Consider the following 21405-nt stretch of genomic DNA (forward strand, 5'->3'; position numbering starts at 1 on the left):
ATAATATGCGCAGTCCTGTGTATTCGAGTTTTCAAAAGAGCCAACGTTAAATTTAATATTAAACGATTAGGATTAACACGTCCACTCGATCCTTCTGATACATGTCAACTCGGCGTTCGTTGGACAGCGTTAACTATATCGGAATCACCTCGTATATTTTGAGTAAAGGTCCAATTATATATAATTGTACATAGTAATAATAGATTGATAAATACTAGCATGTTTTGCCTGCCAATGCTGATAAAATACGTCCTATCCTCTGTCCTTTGATTGCATATATAGGTTGCGTAGCCTATCGAATGCGAGAGTTGCTTTCTGTGAACAATTGCCACTGTTCACCGGCCGTCGATGCTGTTGCACACTAAATTGACAGTGCCTGCTGTGGTCTGATAAAGTGAACCGCAAGCACTGATTTGTATCAGCTTCACAGCTAAGCCCGTTGTCTTTCAGGTTGATGACCTGATTTGGCCTAGTTCAGGACTTTGCCGCGACTACGATAGCTCGTGCCGTTACATTTAGAGCAGAGTTCGCCATATGAATCAGCAGGTGGCTGCCATGATCCTGACTATTTTTTTTTTTTTTGATACGCTAAAAAAAAGCCCACAAGCAATTCTTTAATAGAATCTACTATATAATATGCATCATTGTCAACAGCTCACTTGCTGATTCGAAAGAAGCGTGTGTGTTGGGGAAATTAAGCAGGGGTACGAACAGGAACGTGGCGCAGATTACGCCAAACAGGGTCGCATCATTGTTATTATATTTCGTAGTTTAGCAAGAACAGATAGGTTTACTCTCCTTTCACATGTATATGTGTAGATGCTTCACATAAAATCTGCTCTATGCGTTATAATATGTAAACCCGATATGAATACGCTGTCACTATTAATTTCCGCTTACACACCATTATATCCTAATTGATTTGATGCAAGCAAAAAAGCGGCACCGAATGTCTGCATCTACTCTATAAAATGGTCATATAGCTCAAACTGTCTCACACTGACTGTGTTACAAATACGGATCTCCAGAATGTTGCCTGTAAATACTCAGCCGCCAACATGAGGTTTTAACATTTCTATAAAATGAGGCAAAAACGTTCGTCTTCGTTTCATTACGGTTCAGTCTGTAATAGTCGGATCGCAGTTCTAGTGCTTGGCTCAGCGAGCGCTTTCGAGGTAACTTCTTTTCTTTATCATAATTTCTGTGTTTTCATCTTTTCTGGCTTCGCACTCCAGCGTAATTTCCGGCGGGGCTCGCGCGATGATCGTTATACCTGTTGATTGTTCTGCTGTGTGCCTGCCTGCCTGCCTGCCTGCGTCTGCTTCGGTGGCTGGCTCGAAAGTACACGCGCGCAGGCCATAAATTCTCCTGTCGAGGAGAGGATGGTGCGAAAGTGTGATAGAGACACGAGTTTGATAGCGTTGTCGGCTGCCATACATAGCTCGACCGCCTGTCGTTCGGGTCGTACTATGGTCCGTAGTCGCTGCTTACGCGACGGATGGCACTGGTGCGTAAGCAGCCAGCTGCCGAACGTTAGAAGCCATCCGGAACCTCAGCAGTGAAGCCAGACAGTGTAACGGCGGCATCACATGCAGATTGCGGCGAGAGGTCCGTTTTTGGTTGGGGGTTTCGTTTACCTCAGAACACAAAACGAGGAGAAAAGAGGGAGAAGGGTAATAAGGGGTAGGGGGTCAACACCAGAAAATATCATTGAAAACAATACTTCTGCTTTAACTGTAACAGCAGCACGAGCACGGACTCGTGGACTGGTTATCAGATACATGGGAAACGCTACAAATACGCTGTTTAAATCGGCGAACTTACTAAAGCAAATCTAATCGTATTGTTAAAATAACGTGACTACTAGGCAATTCAAATAGCGTGAAGCACTAAGTAGAAACTCGGCTCTAAATTGCGGTCAGTCTAGCGATCCGTTGTCGGTCCTGTGCGCGCATGTAGAAGGCGCTGTGTAGAAGGCGCTCACCTTATCGTCAATAGCCATACAAGCGAACCAGAAAAGTTGCCAATAGTCCAACATTTATCTAGATAAATCCCAGCACCATAAAAATATGGGCCATAGACTTTTACAGAGCTTCGAAGGATCGACAGCCCACAATCGAATTGCGAAACCGGACTAATTCGAGCGGTGGCAGAAATTGGTCAGCCGATAATGTCCTGTACTCGAGCCCTCGGTTTAAATAGGAACAAGGTTTCACTGGTACGGTTCTTCATATTTCTAGACCACCGGCAATGTCCTTTTTGTTACCCGTAAAGAATTAAAGTTACATTCGAAATGGGCGGATTTTCTGGTAAGCTAGTGTGGCCATAATGCTAACAACTGAATAAAATCTGATTGATATTTAGCCGGACACGTGGAATCTATGATCTCGAGTATTATCGGTATCATGTTTTAGTTGCGCTAGTTTATTTAGCAAGTATTTGTGGACGTTATCACTATCAAAGATAAAACAAAGTGACTCTTTAGATTAGTTTCGATTAGAGCAGAATTACAATTCAAGTTAAGTAAATTCGATCCAGGTCTCGGTTGCGTGAAATAGAGACGAAGAAGGACGATGCATATATAGTATTTCACTGAAAACCTATCTGTTAATACACGAGCTATTGTACTCCTTTTACTGGCTAATCAGCGTAAAAGCTATATGTTTCTTATTCCCTTTCAGTACTACACGCAGTGATATCTTATTTTAGATAGAAGTAAAATGTAAAACGCTAAAACGGTAATCGCTGATCAGTATCGGCAGCACAAAACGTTCAATATGTTGATGTGAGAATACTTCTGCTGTACACATCCCGCTCAATATGTACAAAGTGTAACAGAAAAAAGGACACTACTAACGGTAATGAGTATTTTGACTGCTTCTTCACCTATAGAATGTGAGGCGGGCAAAAAGGATAGCTAACAAAATCCTTCTTGCTCTTTCGTCGTTATATCGTCTAAGCTTCTCCCAGGGGAAACGGGGTAGTCTCACAACTATGGAATAAACAGTCGAAGACACACAAGCAGGCGAAAGCCATGAAGCAGAAGGGCTGAATAGCTAGAAAAGGCCACTAACAACCGTGGGCGTTAAGGTGATAGGGAAAAAGAGATGACTCTGTGCTTCGTTCAAAGGAGAGCTGTAGATTAGAGAATAGGACGAAACCCGGTGTCACGGTCTGTTGGACGAATGTTGCCAAATGCAGATGTTAAAGTGAATCATGCAGTCAGGCATTGAGGTACAAGCAGTCCTTTACACGTTCTGGCCTAGAACCTGGAAAACCAGTAAGGCGTACATACAGTCTAATACAGACAAAACGAATTTCGTTATTGATGATGCATGAATTAAACGTCTAGATATATAGCAGAAGAAAACCCATTAGTTCACCAATACCTGCCGTTAGTCTACTGAAGCTGCATGGACGAGCATTAGTCAAAAATGACCGAACACAATTTCGGAGCATCTATTTTTTTTAACGTGTTTTATTAATGGAAAACGTCTTGAGAAAGCTTACTTGAGAATTTTGTATATACAAATTATATATATATAGCTAAATTTACGATATGAAGGTAAGTACCTGTAATAACTAGTTATTATTGTTGTTGGTGTAGAGGTCCACAGGCCGGCTTTTCCCTGACGTTTCAGAGAAAAAACCATTCGAAGGGATCAACCGTTTCTGACGGCGACAGGTAGGTTAACTCCAATAACATTATATGCTCACTATCAGTTTAGTTCTACTCTACATCGCTTTTTTTCCTAGTATTAGCGTATTGTTTTATACTTCGTGCACTGTCCTATATATATATATATATATATATATATATATATATATATATATATATATATATATATATAGAGAAGTATATATATATATATATATATATATATATATATATACGTATACATAATAAAGCAACACTTTTTATCGCGTCCGCTTTTTACATGCTTGTATGCAACTTACCAGATCATAGCTTGTACTAAATCGCACGACTGGACGTGACTTCTTGATAATATCAGCAGTATTCTTAATGCGAGCGAAATTCGTCTGACAAGTTCTTCGAGCATTTATAGTTCCAAGTTGTTTCGACGAGCCTGCCCCAGCGGGGCAAACGTGAAAAAGTGCGCGCATTTGCTTGCTACAAAAGTTCACTGCATAAACTGCATAAAGCGTTGATGTGCTAGTGTCATGTGGTTGAATACCAAGGTACTTAACATTTTGTTTGACGCGGCTTGCAGCTTGGGAAGCCCAGATGAGCAGCGGCATGGGTTCCGCCATGATTGGTTTGGCTTTGTCTAGGGAGAGGGAAATCCTTCTAGCAGGACCATATGCGCTGGACTCCCAGAATCCTGAGAATTCGACTCCTATAGAACAGTGCTGCATGTAGTATTCAAGTGTAGTGATAGTGATTGCGTGGCCGAATGGCGAAAGGATCGCAGCAACTAAGCAATTGCCGGGTTGGGGGTTCGGTAGTAAGGACAATCGCCTCATTGCCAGGGACGGCTCTCCTCTTAGCTACTTTCGACCTTCTTGGTTTCTGCTAATGTTGGGTGGGGTGAGCAATCCCAAATAGAGGTATGGTTTGGCCGGCTTAACTCAGTAATGGCAGCGGCAGCACCCCACAAGGCTCACAATTCAGAGAACGTCGCGCTCACTATCGACATAAAGGGCTAAGTTGGACCGCCCCCTGTTTGCATGGACAGGCATTTTTACGGACCGGTTCGGTACGCTAGACAACAGTAGGGCACAGGAATGCAATTCTGATTATACACAGTGCATTCCCCACGGACATCGCAGGTCATCGTGCCTATTTGTCTTGCCGTTTCTGCTGCTACTTCATTGAAGTATTTTTGGCTGTAAATGGGTGAGGTGCAGTTCGTCTCTAATCCTTCTTAATAATATAGGTATGGACCGCCTCAACGATTAATAGAACGATACTGTAAAGTTATTACTGAGAACACATTGTCCCTTAATCGTGTGTGCAAGAGACTCGAATATGGCAAACAAGATGGTCAAAACAGGTGACGCTGAAACAGACTGTGTGAAAGCTATGTTAATTCAAATATATGCGTTCGATGGGCACCACATGGCTAACAGAATTATGGCAAACAAGCCGACCAATCATTGTTCATGTAGCATATTTGTAGGTTCCATATTTATTCATCGGCTTAATTTTTAAATTCTAGGTTGGCGACCAATGACGTATACCAATATATTAAGTCGTTATCTTAATTGCTAAAACGTACTTTAGGTTTGATACCTATCCGTGAGTGGCTGAACTTTCGGAAGAACCAAAAAAAGACAATCCATCATCCGCGACCCCTTACACGTTTCCCTTTTCAACCCATGGCAGCTGTTCAAGGCTTTAATGACAGGACAGTCGTAAAGGTATGAAATGCCTTAAGCATCCTCCAACGCTCAAGTACATTACAAGTTTTTTTCTATTGTGAGGCTTCGTGCTGAAGTAGGCATACCCTGACACTTTTATTCTTCATCTTCATATCGAGCCATAGAGATGCTACGAGCAACGAAAGCTTGTTAATTATTCTTTTATTAACAACACCTGATTAGATGCTCCGGGTCCGACTATCTATTTTCCCAATTAGCGAAAAGATAAATAGCTTGATCTCAGCATTTGCTGATATTAGTAGTCATATAGCTTTAATAAATCCCTAACTCTAGCTATAAATGCTATAAAACTTTAGTAGATAGCCGTCTACCATCAAAGCCTTTCTATATAATGCATTATTATTTTAATCTGCAAAATTGAGCAGCATCAGCATCGTTAATTCCTACTCATTGCTATACCAAGTAAAAGCATTCCCTCCTGCTATTCTCGGAAAATCGGCTGGCTTATCGATTACGACCACCCAGCGCCCTTGTCAGCAATGAGAGGTTAAAGATGGGGAACTACCAAAGAAATCAGCTCGAAAAGTCTGCGGTGGATAAACACACCTACACCCAATGGCACTTGGAAGCCATTACAATATGCATTACATTACATTACAGCTACGTGCGGCGTTAGGTCTGCCGGAGATGTACTTATCCTTCGTAGTAGTACATGTTGGTAAGTGTTTGCGAGTACAAGGCTTTGTGGGCGTTTAGTCCCTTGTGTTGGGTATGGCGAGCGTGCCCGCTATCTATATGTAAATGCGATTGCTCGGTCAGCGTGTCGATGTGGCGACGGCCGGCCTCCCACCAAATCACCAGCAGCCCTCCACCCTTACTGTCCATACACATACTTCCTTTTCTAGATCTTGGATATTTTCTATCCCGCTTTCTAAATACACAGACCAGGCAGTCTGCCTATCTGTGTGCGCTTGTCTACGCTTGCTAGCATAAGCATGATCTTATACGGGTGTACCGCGGCCGCACGTGCTATTACACCTTGAGGAAGGGCTGCGGGGCAAGGAAGCAAGCTTTAGAAGCTTGAAGTAAAAGTAGACGAGAGAGGGGGCATCGCTTTGGTAGGCACGCAGTTCAGGGACAATGAACGAGGGACGGGTTGATAAAATATGTGAGAGGGGCAGAAAACACTAGCGATGGACTAAATGAGTAAGCGCTATGAAGAAGACGCGGCTGAGAGGTTCTGCTTTTAAGATAGGTTAGGCCTTTTAGGGAGAAGCGGAGATACGCGAAATCATCATCTTTATTCGTTTTCGCTCGATCTTCCTTCTGTCGAGGAGCATCGTGACAATTACGGAGTAGACTGGAGTCCGCCGTTACGGGCCGCAGCTGCTGGCCTTTCGTCGTCGTCTCGCGGAGATTATGTAAATCTTACTATAAGGATCGATTTGAAAGAATATTGGGTTACCCTTTAGAATGGTCAGATACGTCGCGAAGATAAATCTCAGATAGCATATTCACATATATTTATATATTCTACAAAGTTAGCGAAGTCTAACCTGCACATTTGCTCACAGCACATGTGATTTGGTGCTATGAGCGAGTATAATATCTCACCAGCGTTCCAGCAGCAGACGTTTATTCATCGTGTCTATGTAATCAGATCTTTTCACGACATGGAAGTGTGTGTGTGTGTGTGTGTGTATGGGGGGGGGGGGGTATCTACGAAAACTGCCTCTCTTCATTCTCTGATTTTTTCCTGACAGCAGCGAAAGAAGCAAGATGGAGTTCATTCTGTGTCGGATCCCAGACGCTGAAGTGCCAAGGCCAACGCAACGATTGGGATTAAACGTATACCAAACGTTAGTTTCTTTTGCACTAGACTAACGTGTGTGGTTGGGGCCGTGTTTCACTCTACGTTTATTCTATTCCGAATAGATTGCGGGACCATCCGACGGTGGCCGTGGAGGAGAATATATACATAATGGTAAAGGAATCAATCCGTAGTGCAGAATGACCGCCAACACTTGATCCTTCTTCTACTACGGCACTTTCAGTGTTAAACATATAGGGCAAGCAGTGAACCTTCTTTTTTTTATTCTTGTAAAAAGGTCATTTTATATGTGTCTGACCTAGAAGTTTTCTAGTTTTTCCAGTCTCATATTCTTTGTCTACACGGAACAAGGGACTTAATGATGTACTTGTATACATGTTCAAATATTTGCGCGCGCAATAATTTGGGCGCACTCGTTACAAGCGCTGGTCTTCCGCCTCGCTGTTTAACGTATGTTTGGTTGTCCTGTAGCTTGACTGCAGGTGAGAACTTGCAGAACTTTTCTCTCGTACTGCAGTCCACCACAGCGCCCTCATAATCCCCTCATATTTTGTGCCCACATATATTAATGAATACCTACCAAAGACTCACTCTCGCACACTAGAGTCTGTTGAAGTATAGAACATTCTTTGCCCTTTAATCAGCCGCACGCGTGTGTATGCTTCCGTGTGTATATAGGCAGAGTGGCCGACCTTAAACCAGAGATCAGTTGAGCGTTTGCTGGTTGAACAGTTGTTGGAGCTTTAGTTACGATTCTATCGGTCGCCAGTTAGAGGGTGCAGTAGCTAATGCTTCCACGCGGTAGCTCCTCGATGCTGCTATTGCTGCAGTAACTCCGTCTCATGCCGGTATACATACGACAAAAGCTCTGTATGTAATGATTACTATCGAATTGGCTACGGATGGACTACCTTTGCTATGAACACTGGCTAAATACAGCCAACAACTTAAATTGACCCCATGAAGCCGCTCATCGCTCCTTGCAGTGCCCCTTGTGCAGTACAGCTGCTGTTGCCACTCATTGTATTGTTATCATTGATGTTTCCAGCAGCAGCAGTCACAGGATAAGCGGCTGAACCTGAGGGCTGTAATGAAATACCCTATTTACATATTAATTCGAAATTCGCTAGGGAAGAGCCATGACTCTTTCTCTAGCAAGCTCTCCTTCTTCCCTTTCGAACTTCTGCTGCCGGCGAATCGCCCGTTAAAGACGATTCAGTCAGCCGCTAACCTCACGTCACTGCAATAACGACCGGCTGAGAGGAGGCTGGTGGACGAATCCTTATTGAGCGGCGTCGGCAGCATCAACAGTAGCTGCCTTGGTGGCTACGCATACAATGAAACGATAACGGCGTTTGAATTCGAGTTTCCCTTTTTCCGTTTGTTCCCCCACTCCCCCACTTCGGTCATCTCCGTCCGCGTTATTTCGCATTTCGCTTCGTCGCTCAATACAACGGGAGCTAATCTAGTAGCTGTGTTGGAAATTGATGAACTGTTCTTTCTGTCAGTTTCTTCAGGGAAAGTCGGCAGTTCCATGAACGCCTAGCAGGACGATGCTCGAACGAGGGGCAAACAAGGAACCAATAACACAGGAACATCTCCGCGATTCGTTTGCATTCATAAGTTTGCTTGCTTCGAAACTAGCTGTAAAGACTCTTCGAATACAACGCATTGCCGGAACGGATGCTTCACCTTCTAAACTAACCCAAGCGGAACAGCACTATATGTAATGTTGCAAACGACTATGCAGCAGCTTCTTCCTCAGGAACAGCAGCAGTAACAACAAAAACAAGTGTGCTTCGTACACCGAAACAATAAATAACATTAATGTGATACAATCTAAGAGAGAGAAAGATAATAACCAGGAGAGGATTATCCAACTGGCTAGAGCTTGCTTTAGGTTCCGCTTGGCTTTACCTCACCCGCTGTTTTATATATATGTGTTTGTCTGGCTGCTGTTGTCAAGAGCATTAAGCCAACTAGTAACGGTCAAGCTATTGGCTATTTAGCGAACAGCGCGTCGTGGCGCATAGCGCCGAGCGTAACAGCTGATTTAATGTGGAGCCAACGATAAAAGGCCCGGGTCGGGCAGTGTCGGTGAGCTACGCTGGTGCTTGGCTGGAACATCTCTCGATTGAGGAGCGATAGCGAGAGAGGCAGAACGATAAAACAAATAAGCATTATGAGAAGGTTGCTTGACGGAAGGAGCTTGGTTGATGATATTGCCGTATCGACGACTGTCAACGAATGGATCTCTCGGTTTAGTGGTCTACGAGGTTGGCTGTGCGATTACACAAAACCAAGGATCGGGTACGACCGAAGTAAAATTGTATAGTGAAAGGCTATAGCATATCTGGCATGCTAATGGAAATTTATACATATATACCTCGTCTAGGGAGCTGCCCCACGGTGACCGTAAGTATTGATACTGTATTCTAAACGAAACATTTCTAAAAACAGTCTCTGTTATATGATTATGAGATATAATTAAGGTGCGATCAAATACAAATTAGGTATATTAGATTAAACTGAGAAGTATAATTGCAAAAAATATACAGATCAACACCACATAAAATAGCTATTGTTCGATACTATTCGATTATTATATGTGCCATTAGGGTCTTGCACTGATTTTTCACAAGCTAACTAGGTAATATGGTTCTGACGGTGTTGCGTCACACGCTGAATTTCAACATGATCATCAAATCCACAACTGGACGGGAACAACCCTTCTACTCCTCACCTAGCAACTGATTTCCACTCGCGCCTCTACACGGAATCATTGCTATAGATTGATTCTGTAATCGAAGTGACCCTAACCCTACCCCAACCCAGTGAGGTTTATGGGGCGGTAACAACGGTAAATCGTCTACTTTTAGCTAACATCCTTGTGAAGAGCACGACAGGGGAACTGCCTGTGCGAATATATCGTTACGAAATCGTCTCCGTGCATATCATTGTAGTTTCGCTTATGCAGTTTGAATACAGTTATATATATATATGTATATATATATATATATATATATATATATATATATATATATATAAACAGTGTATACAGTTAACAATAATCGTAATATTATTTCTGTTATAGGTAATTTAATAAATAAAGGTTAAAGCATTACACCGAAAAATAGCTAAGAAGTACTAATACGTTTATCTATTCAGCCAGATATATATTTAGTACTTATTTAAACATCATATACAAGGCGGTAGTAATACTGAGAGAACCGCATAGTCTAGAACTTGAAGGCGGACACCGGACAATGCCTAAAATTGGGAAGTATTGTGAATGTTATTGCTCACCAGCTAAGTTGCATTACGTTGTAACGTAATGCAAGCTATGACTGTTCATCTAATAACATGTACGTACGAACCACCGCACCGTCTGGAACAGGGCTCCGTACTTCAACATACGCGCAACTATCTCCCGTCTGATGAATCTGTTTTTCGTGAGTGTAACTTCGAGAAATTTGTCAAATTGTTGTTCTATAGGAGAAAGGTCTGCCAGTTTGAACGCAACCCCGTTGTGTAGTAGAGTTACTAACATTAGCCAGCTGACACTAGGAACTGTGCTGTTGTCTACCGATGTTGGGATAAGCGATGAGTTAAATGGTTTTCGAGGCGGGGATGTACCCTTTTCCTGATTTCCCGCTTCTGCTATCGTCATCAGCCTCTTCAATCCCGTGTTCTCGTCCTTTGTTAGTGATGTATTTCGGGAGCAAAACAATTTTGCGATTTAAGCGGAAACAGCCACTGAAGACTGTTTCTGGTGGGGATACCGCTTTAAGGCTGTGTGCTGGCTATGTGGGGCAAGAGAAGATGGCGTGACCGTACACAATTTGCATCAAACCCCGCAATTCCATTTCTTCATACGCTCTCTCAGCTTCTTCCCCGAAACAGACGCACATAGACATACGGTGTCTACTCACACATATCCAGCTAGGAAATAGAGGAGAACGGGCGTCCAAAGATTAGGGGACGACTACTGCGCGATTGAGTGTAAGTGAGCACGCTGTCGAACGAAATCCTTCCCCGAAAAAGACGGCTGAACGTTCCTGAAACGCAACTCGATAAGGGTGGTTCCTCTGTCGACACGAGAACCATTGAAAGATGCATGCTTCTCTGCTCGTCGCTATTTTCAACTTCCCTTACTAAGTGGCCGAGGTTCCTACTAATGAGGCACGGTTTCAGGCAGCAATCCCGAACATAGTTTGGCTCCACGTATATCGGTGTACGGCGTGTTGTGGGAAGAACTACATGTGACTAGGAGCCATAGCTATTAATATAACTGTGGTGTATGACACACTACGATTATTATGTTCAATTACATGCTATAGTATTGTAGTCTGCGAGGTGTGAAAAACCTTCCCTATGGCGCCACCAAGGGCCAATGTCTTTTTACGCTTGTGTCGCGCAAATACTGGCCGTACCAACATACCTATATAACAGGCATGTTCCGTTCTATGTTTTGCATCATACAAAAAAATTATACAAGCGGCAAATAGACAGCACGATAATAGTTACATAGAGCTATAGCATCGGGCACGTCGGCATCTCATTCTGTGCCACCTTCATCAGATTGATGTACTGTCCAATAACGACTTGACCTGAAAGCAACAGTACAGACCATGAACGCAGAGTAAGCCAGTCAGCCAGCTGAAAGCCTTAGCAACAACACAGCGAGAAACACAGCTGAGGGAGGCACTGAGTTAATCACCGTATTATAGAATGGTGCCAAGAACTCTAGCGGCAGAGAACGAAGACTGTTATACATATATATGTATATAGAAACTGGGTTGGTATGAGATTATACGTACTGCTGCATTAGCATCTATGCAATCTCAACATTTCTTTCATCTCACCCGACATTCGCGTGTCACGCGCCATCCAACCCAAAGGAAAGACTGGGTCAGTGGATTGACACACAACTGATCCCCAGCAGATTCTATCGTGACAGCAACCCAATAATAGTAAATTTGATGTTGCGCGATGTTGACGTACCCATTTTTTATACATTGGCGAATGTCGTCGGTATTAACAAAGTTTTGAAGGTTTTTGCTCCCACGTTTTCTGTCGTCTGCTTCTGTTGAAGGGGCGGACAGGACCTTTATGCGCAAACCGTGAACACAGTTAGTGATGCGATGTGTTTAGATTTCGTATAATTCTACCCTGCGGATGTGCAAGTGTCTTACAGATCTAAAAAAATGCTCTACCCCTATGCCACTGCCGAGTTCCGTATTTCTAGTAATAATTAACTTTTGTTATGGATACAAGTTGTGCCTATAGTTCATAATGAATATTAATCTTTAATAACGTCAGTCATATATATATATATATATAAGATTAATAGGACAGCCTATAGCCTTTTTTATCCACTTTATTTTTCATTGGCCGACTTCCGATCTCGTATGTTTCATAACTTTCAACCTTGGAGTCGTTTGGACACTGAAGCGAGAGGCGTGAGGTGGGCGCGCTTGGGCTCGTAGCCATACAGGGTATACGGTGTCATTTCTGCCGTTGTATTAAACGTTTTTCCTATCCAAGCCTGGTTGTAGCCACCATTGTCACTGCATAAATAGGTACATTCTAATAAGAAAGATCAGCAAAAAAATGGCTGGCGCGGATGCTCAGATTCGAGTTCACGACTGATGCAAAATTAGCCTGTAATACAAACTTTGCTACAGCCTAAGCCACCTTCAGATGACTTATAACCCTATGCCTAATACTAATGATCGAAAAGATATGGCTTTCGGGGCAGAAAGAAATGTATTTCTCTTGGCTGGTGGCATTCTAGTGGTCGTGCTCAGTTAATTACCTTCCCTTGCTATATTTGTCAGCGAAGTTTGGTGCTATCAGCTAGAGAACAAATAATCATATCAGCCGGTTGGGTAAAAGCCAAAATGCAAAAGGTTTGCTTGTCTGTATCAAAAAGACCTTCAATGTCGTAACCGTCTCATATCATGCCTGAGGTATATAAACATTTTGTAAAAAAACACTTTTTTTTTCAATTTATGTTTATTGCACTTCAATAGTTGTATCAGACACCCACGCACAGAAATAGAAATGGTTCTGATTGTTTCAGGAGGTATTAGTCATAGCTGCACAAATAAGATCGTATTTTCTGCAAGCAATTATCAAAAACGTTAACAATTCGCCTAGATATTTTTAGTGTTTATATACACTAGCAGTATTCTATTATAAAGATACACAAAGGTGATGGAACCTGGTCCGCGAAAAATCAATTGTTTGACCATATACACAAACTGAAAGATTTTTAGGATTTTTTAGGGTTTAGTTAATCAATGCGCAGGGTTCGACCGTATGAATTTGTCTCTTCGCGAAGTTCATACAGTGCTGTATCCTCTGGAACATTCAAAGACGTACTACAAACTGAAAGTTGTGCTTTGATTGTTCGTCAAACTGCGCACATTTTTCGAGAAACAGGTCGTCATCGATCGCTAGGTTTTGCCCCCGCCCCCAAGTGGACGTTGGCGATAACTCAGAACTAAAGTTGTTCCTCCGGTCGCGGCTACCGCTCATTCTGATTATCGCCTCGCTCCGCTTCCTTCCCTTATTTTCGATCGAGTCTCATCGATAGACGACGGAGACTCTCAAAGTACGAGAAGGCTGCTACCGGTGCTAGTCACTGCTCTAGGTCCGCTGCACACACTGCAATCGGCGCTGAGAAGTATATGAATTCTTTCGTTTGAAGTACCCAAATCTTTCCCTTTCACCCGTCGACTGCCCGTCGCCATGTCTTTCTGTTCTTTCTGCTTGCGACCACTGCTGCTCGACTACTTCAGCTTAATTTTTTGCCTATGGATGAGCCGCGATCTAGCCAACTTCCCCCTTATCATTTCGTCGGCTGCCTTTCCACTAAGTCATTCCACTGAAGTGACTGTACCTCACTGTGGCTGCTACTGCGAGCTACAGCGTTGGCGTTCCATGGCTGGTGAAAAACGCGGCAGATTGGGATATGCTTAGCCCGCGCGTGTCAGCGGGCGGCCGATCTCGGTTAAGACCTACTTGGTATGTCGTCTCGTTTTGGCCTTCACCAAAAAATTTACCCCCGTTTCCCCATTGGCTTTGCTCCTATCTTTTCCGACACCTCTCCTCTCCTGCTATGGTGACTCGTTTGCGCCTCACAAAAGCTCTCCATCGCAAAGCTTTATCTAACTTCTTCGCTTTGCGATTTCTCTCCTATTGTCTGCTTTCCGCACACAAACACATATAAAACCATAGCATTTTGTCTCGCAGTTCCAGAAGCACCTTTTCTTCCCAGGCTTCTCGGAGTTTTTGCAGCCGTATGCGGCTCCAACCGCTCTAGTCCGACTAATCCTAACCCAACCGCTTCGCGACCAATTTTCAAGATATTGATGGCTAACGAACGTGACCGACAAACCGAAAAGAACGACGACGACCTCTGTGGACGACACCCGAACGACACATCGGTCGCAGGGAGGGACCGTGCAGATACACACACCCATTTACAAATACACACTCAATATAGCTCGAGGTAACGGACAATGGCACATCGCCCTGAGTCGATCGACGATTGGCTTGCACGGGGCTACTAAAGCAATATCGAATCGCTGCCAGCAGGGTCATTATATCAGATTTTGCACGGCTTTCGACAACTTAGGTCCTTCCGTCTGCTCAGACGCTTGCAAAATGTACTGCGCGCGGGGGATTGCCGCTGGAATGCCAAGGCATGTAGAGGACGCGACGAGTGCCAGTTGCCTCCACACTCGCAGAGGGTCAAAGTATAGGTAGCTTTCTGGTAGATGCCAGCCTCGGCTGTTGCTCACACTGTTTTTTGGGCAATTTCTGAATAGGACCAAATGAAATTGGTGGGTTTTAATGCTACCTCGGGTCGCTCCATGGGTGAGTCGCGCTGAGGTGCCTTTGGAGTTTCCTTATAGTCTAGTTTCACTCCAGCTAACACTGTACAACCCTTGAATTAAAAAAAAAAAATGAACTCGACTTACAACGTCGTTTTGTCCGTTACTGGACCTCACTCAGACTTTTCTTGAAGAGATTTAACACGTAGGCCGAAATTATAGCACGGAAGCTTAGTGGCACTCTCCGCCTACGAATCCCATTGATTATGCCCATAAATGGGAGCAGTCGAGCTTACCTGAAACTGAACGCAAGCTTATTAGTTATTTGAAGATTATGTGTAATATATCGATAAGCTCTAATAAAATATCGATAAAGAGTTATCCGCAATATGCGCTATCGTTGTCGTGTTTGCTTGCGGACATGCAGGGCTACTATAACATAATAGAAAAGTTGCAGGTATTTTTACCGTGTAGATAGTAAAAGATATAATTTTATTCAATATTAGCAATTGTTGCATCTGTTAGCCAACTTATTAGTATCGTTCTTCGTTGGATTACAAAATAACTGAAAATCTCTAACAGACTTTGTAACGACAATTCTCTTAAGACTTGAAAGTTGAGGATTCTTGGAACTTGTTGATTCCTGCAACATTTAACGGTAATGGAACGGAGACTAACGAAGAACGTCAATTTTGTTTATGGACATTATTCCCTGAACACGGAAAGAAAGAGTTAATCCTACCCTGCCTGCTCCCTCGTTTACATGATGAGTTAGAACACATTCACGTGAGTTGCGTTTTCTGAAAAGACCGTCAGTTCCGTAACGGAACGTGAGACAGACAACGCTGGTGGAATATCGAATCGAGGACTTCGATAGAACGCAGGAAACGACTCGGTATACAGACCCCACGTACGTCGATGACTGTCGGCCTCGAGCCAAGGAAACAAAAGTCTGCCTTCACCTGTTGTCAATTACGTTATTAGTTATTCATCTTCATCAGTTAATTATGGATTGTAAGGATATCGTGACCCAAGTGATCTTATTGGTGCGGATCAATCTAACGCTTTAGAGCTATGAAAGGGTTCATATGACTGCATGCTAGTTTATCATGGGAGCAATACCGACCAAAACAAGAGGAGCTGGAGTTCTCCTAGCTCGTCTTGTACACATTACAATAGCGACACGACAACTCAACAAATTACCATTTCAAAAGATCAAATCGCTGAACGCAAGGTATAGGTACTGAATGTGGCAACTATAAACCTGCGCTCAAAATAGCTCTGCTTCTCAGATCCTAAATTCTATGAGTTTTAGATTTTTGGCTTCTCTCCAGAGCTCGGGCTTGGTAGCGTAGCAGAAACGCGTAACTAACTTATGCCTGTTCCAACGGTTGAAAGCGAAAACACAGTCCATGTTTTTCTTAGTCTCATTCATTTTCCTCTCGCTCGCCCACTTCTCAGTCAGGGTACATATATAGTCCTGTTTTTTTTACTTCCTTCTTTACGTCCATCAGAAGCGTCACCACTTGCTTCTGCTGCCAATCCATCGTTTTCTTGGGTCGCCCATTGCCACCCCACCAAGTGTCTCGTTTGAACCCGGAAGAAAACACCCGCGCCAAATCAAGAGAAGCTAAATATATGACAGTGTCTTGGTCCTCAACGTTGTGGTATGTGTGGGCATCTTTGTCTGGCGACGGCGGCAAAGACACCAGCCGCGACAGGGACAGGCATCGTGCTATTCTAGTTCTGCTCTGATCCGGATTTAATCGCCACAAGGGTTTCGCGTTTGTCGGACTGCTGTTCACGCGTCGGCTCAGCAGCACTGCGAATAGCTTTCCCTTCAGCCCCAAGCAGCGCAAACGTACGCTTTCGCTCTTTTTCTCGGTCGCATAGGCAGGCGTTACAGTGTGTACAGATCGGTTCCAGGAACCTCTTAGAAGAGACACCGGCCGCGTAAAACTGTTTGGATTGACTTACAGCAAAATCATGCTTGGGACGTAGATTCTTGAAAGGCCAGACTCGACCGTCGCAACGTTCCTACTATCTGCCTGCGAACGAAGGGCTGGTAGTATCCAGTCAGTTTCACCAAAAGCCTTTACTGGCAACTGCCGGCAGGTTTTTAATTAGACTTGCCTCGGGATCGCTTCGATAGAACGTCGCCCGCTCCTCTTACCACCTCTTCGAGTTCTTTGCTGTTTTCCTTACGTTTCGTCGTTCTTCTGCTAGCGCTTTTCTTGCAGTTGTACTGAACTCTGGATTGTAATTTTTATCAGCTTTTTCGTGGGTGTCTGCGCGAAGCGAATGGATGAGAGACGAAAACACAACAAACTCGTTACCCGCAAACAATGCGACAGCGTTTGTGGCGGCGAAGGATCTCGCACTCAGACGACGGCTACAGCAGCTAGAGAGTAAACGAGTGGGCGGGCATATCTGCCTTTGGTGCTTCATGCCCATGAAACTCTAGCGCAGGAATATCGTCGTTGTATCCGTTCAAGTCCCACTCGCTGTCTACCCCGCCTGCCGACGCCCTCTATCCCTCGCTTGTCTTTTTGTAACAAAAAAGAAAGCGCGATAGTGTCCTTAGTTCAACTGTCCAGTGCCCGCTCGCAAAGTTACAAGGCGAAACGGTATGATGTTCCTGGGCGAAGGAAGCGTCGGCTGTACGTAAAGGGTAGTGCAGTAGTGCTGGTTGTAGTAGTCAGCTGAGTTCTACTGAAGTGATAGCTACCAAGAACTAGAAAAGAATAGCTACCGGCCAACACTTACAAACGCGCAGCATCGATTCTCCTACGAGTCCATGCAAAACGGGCGGCGGCAAGGGGGTACAAGGATAGATAACTGTTCGGTATATGTTTCGTCGTATTATGCCCCAAGAAGGCGAAGAAGGGGTGAAAGACACGCAAAAGCTAAGTAGGTGCAGGATCGCTGCCCCAGCTGATGCCTGGGTTTGACAGGAGCACTTTCGTCGTTTCTTCTATTCCCAATCTGCGCTATTACGAGAAAGCGGTCGGGGAAGGACCCACTTGTCTTAATATGTCTATGAGTGCCACGAGATCATGCGCTCTCTAGAACGCTTTGATCTTACGTAACATATTTAAAAGCGTGCCGAATAATCTAACGAATAGCAGCCTTAACGAGATCGTTATTTAGTGCTGTTCTTAAAGGGACAGCAAAAGGCCCTAAATTTGGTCGTATGATAAAGGTCTTCGAATCAAGTTTTAATAGGCTTATAGATATGATTGAAAATGGCAACGCAACGATAATCGAATGTTATATGTAAACAGAACGATTACACAACTATAGGTAAAGTTCTTATTTACATATAACTTATATTAAAATTGCAAAGTAATAGGTATAAAATGCAAAACTTTCCATCCTATCTCAGATCCTACATTCAAAGTTCTTTTCGTTTTGGTCAATGCGCTGTTGCGGCAATCACGATAGGCTCTTCAATGGACAAATCTTTACAACGTTTCATTGAATGTTTTGGCGCATCCTTGCTCAATTAGAATTTCGAACTATTTGAGTATCATCGGTTTTCTGTGGTAGACTTTCCTTTAGCTATCACCCCACAACAAAAGTCTATTGGTATCAGGTCTAGGGCACAGATAAATCATTCGACGATACCCCATCGTTCACTCCATCTGTTTGAAAGATTTTCATCAAGTTATACTTCTACGGAGCGACGAGAGTGCGCAGATGTTCCATCTCGTTGCAACGAAGGCTTGCGATCTTCACCAAAGTTTTCCTGAGTGCCTTTAAAACAGATTCTTGGAAAAAAAAATAAGTTCAAGTAACTGTGAAAAAATGATTTCACTAATTATTTGTTTGAAATACCGCATCATAATGTATTTCCTGATAAATTCAAATGATGTACCTACACAACATGCCGATTGACGGGTGCACAGCCAATGCAATTAGGTCTACTAATTGTATGCTATTTTGATTGAATGTGCTTTTATCGCTCCGAATAGTCTTCTCCGAACGCTGCGCGTGTTGTTAACGTTCTTCCAAGTACCATTCGTTTAATTGTTTTCTTCAATCCAGCTTATTGATAACGAGCGCCATTCTTCGAGTGTAGCATTGCTATTGACATCTTAAAGCGTAATGGCCATCTGATTTATTGATGGAAAGCTCCCGAATTGATCCTCTCATAGATTTTTACGATGTGTCGTTATAACTTTCCAATACTTTTTTTTTATTGCTGAAGCTCCTTGATGTTTTGCTTTTCCGGAGCATTGTCTAGAAGCATATCGAACAGCTCCATCCGTTTCAAGCTTATCTCATATACCATTAATTTAAAGTAGGTGGATCAGTCTAAAACTTTCTGCAATATTGTCTTTGTACTTTCGTTACATTTCCATATTTTTAACCGAATTTTACGGTAAATTTTCCTTGTCCACTCGTTGGGTCCTATTGATTACATCTTACAAAAAAGATTAGTCAGAACAACATTAACAGTATATATACGTTTTTTGGCGCATTAAGCATATATGAATGTGTTTATTCTTAACCGTGCTTTACCCTATACTATAGACATAATTTAATAACACATGATAGCACGAATTAAAAAATAGAGGATTAGTTAAAAAAAACGAGTATATGGTTTATGAGGTGCCGTCTGATAATGTATTTAGCTACGCACGGATCGGACACCGTGGATCAAAACGTATACAACAAGCAGGCTGGTAAACAGAATATAAAAATCGAACATAAAGCAGATCATTTTAACAGTACAATAATAGCGCGCGTTTGCTTTTTTACGTAATCCTTCCTTAAAGCTTCAAGCGTGCTTCTCTTTCTTCTGCCTACGGCGTTTAGTGCACGAACCACGTTTAAGCGCCCCACAAACACCCATGTATAGGTTTTGTCGGAATATACGTCCACAAGATGTATTCCTTTGAACTTCATCAGGTACTGCATTCACTGTTTGAAACAAGTAAATTGCGGTACAAATACTCTTTCTTTTTTTCTATCCTTCGATCTGTTTCCGCTCTTCCTCCTTCTAATCCACTCTCTGGTCCCTTCTCACTCATCGTGAAAACGGCCACGATGACCAGCGGACGGTTAATAAGGATATATGTATATATACACGCATTGTTATCTTTCCGGCAGCGGCGACTCTGCCATTTTCTCAGTAGAAAAAATTGTTGAGCTTCGCTCAAAATAACGACCCACCGAGCGACCGACCCGGTATTTGCAGCTTGCATGCCCGATACGCCATTCTATGGGCCTAAGACCATAAAATAAAACGAACGACTCTGAGACTACTGCCAGCGACCGCTGCCGAAAGACAGTTGCCGTCAGACGCAAAAGAAAAGGGGAAGTGAGAAAACAGGAAGAGAGATTGAGTAAGGCCGAAGCCATGTAGGAAACGGAGGACTACGAAGTGACGCCCTCTTCCAAATAGCTAGCGCTAACCTAATTCTGGCAGCCCGCGGATCTGAGATCTCACAGCTACCATGCATGCCCTATGTTCTCTGCCTTGATCTGTCTTCCCCTCTTAGCGGTAGTGGTAGTGCTTATGACGATGACGACAACGACTGAGAAAAGGAGAAAAGTGCGCGTGCAAAGAAGGCACTTCTCGCTTTTTTAAAAAACATAAAGGATAATGTTCTTCCGCTGCTGGCGATCCCCGGCGCACATCAAAGCAGACCTGGGCACAGCCACAGCAAGGCTACAGAATACGCATGCACATGCACACATGCACACGCCCGCAGATGCGTCGACAGGAAAGAAAGAAATTCTGGTCGTTTCGGCCACCATGGGCCATCCAGATAGTATCCAACCTTAGCAAAAGTGTGCAGCGGTAAGCCGGTCGAAGACGTTGGACGGACGAACACTTCCAGGTGAATGCAACGACAGACTTTGCCCGGACTTTTTTCACTCCCCGGGGGTTTTTTGTAATGCAATAGGCAAGGCGAAAATAACATCGTACCCCTGGCGGACGAGGCACCAATGAGAGATCACAGACATGGAGATGGATCGAGCGCATTAATGCAATGTCCCCGGAATCGTGCCGAGAACCTTTATTACGTATTATCACATCTTGCGTACGAGCCATCCGAGGCACATGATGCTTGAAACTATGCCAGTGAAATCATCGATAATTTTCCATCACATAACAACGACGCCAGTTACGAGTGACTCAAACCAAGCTGTTGCTTTATGCTACCATGGTTATCCTGCTACACGCCTTCCTACTCCACGATGAATACCCACTTAGACAGTAACGATAAGACAAAACCAACTAACTGATCACTGATGACTAATGGCCGTTCATTTATCGTCCACCCATTGCTTTCCGGCGGGAAATTTAAATATGAATTAGATCTCCCAGTATAACATAGGAATGAATAAATATGTCGTCGATATTAACGTAATTTA

At 43.5% G+C, this 21405-nt stretch overlaps 1 protein-coding gene and 1 long non-coding RNA gene across 3 annotated transcripts in view; one reads left to right on the plus strand and one right to left on the minus strand.

Annotated features, from left to right (window-relative positions):
• Positions 1 to 21405, minus strand: part of siz (Brefeldin-resistant Arf-GEF family protein schizo) — a gene marked incomplete in the record, with an annotated part of 514736 nt that overhangs the window by 440808 nt on the left and 52523 nt on the right.
• Positions 3584 to 21405, plus strand: part of LOC111244261 (uncharacterized) — a 63630-nt gene continuing 45808 nt past the window's right edge. For both annotated transcript variants that reach the window (XR_015322451.1, XR_002670827.2), the window contains exons 1-3: positions 3584 to 3685; positions 5246 to 5382; positions 8683 to 9589. This is a non-coding gene — a long non-coding RNA (uncharacterized LOC111244261). The remainder of the gene's footprint in view (positions 3686 to 5245; positions 5383 to 8682; positions 9590 to 21405) is intronic.

Source organism: Varroa destructor, unplaced genomic scaffold (genome assembly GCF_002443255.2).
Source record: "Varroa destructor unplaced genomic scaffold, Vdes_3.0 BEIS01000002.1, whole genome shotgun sequence".
NCBI classification, from domain to species: Eukaryota; Metazoa; Arthropoda; class Arachnida; order Mesostigmata; family Varroidae; genus Varroa; species Varroa destructor.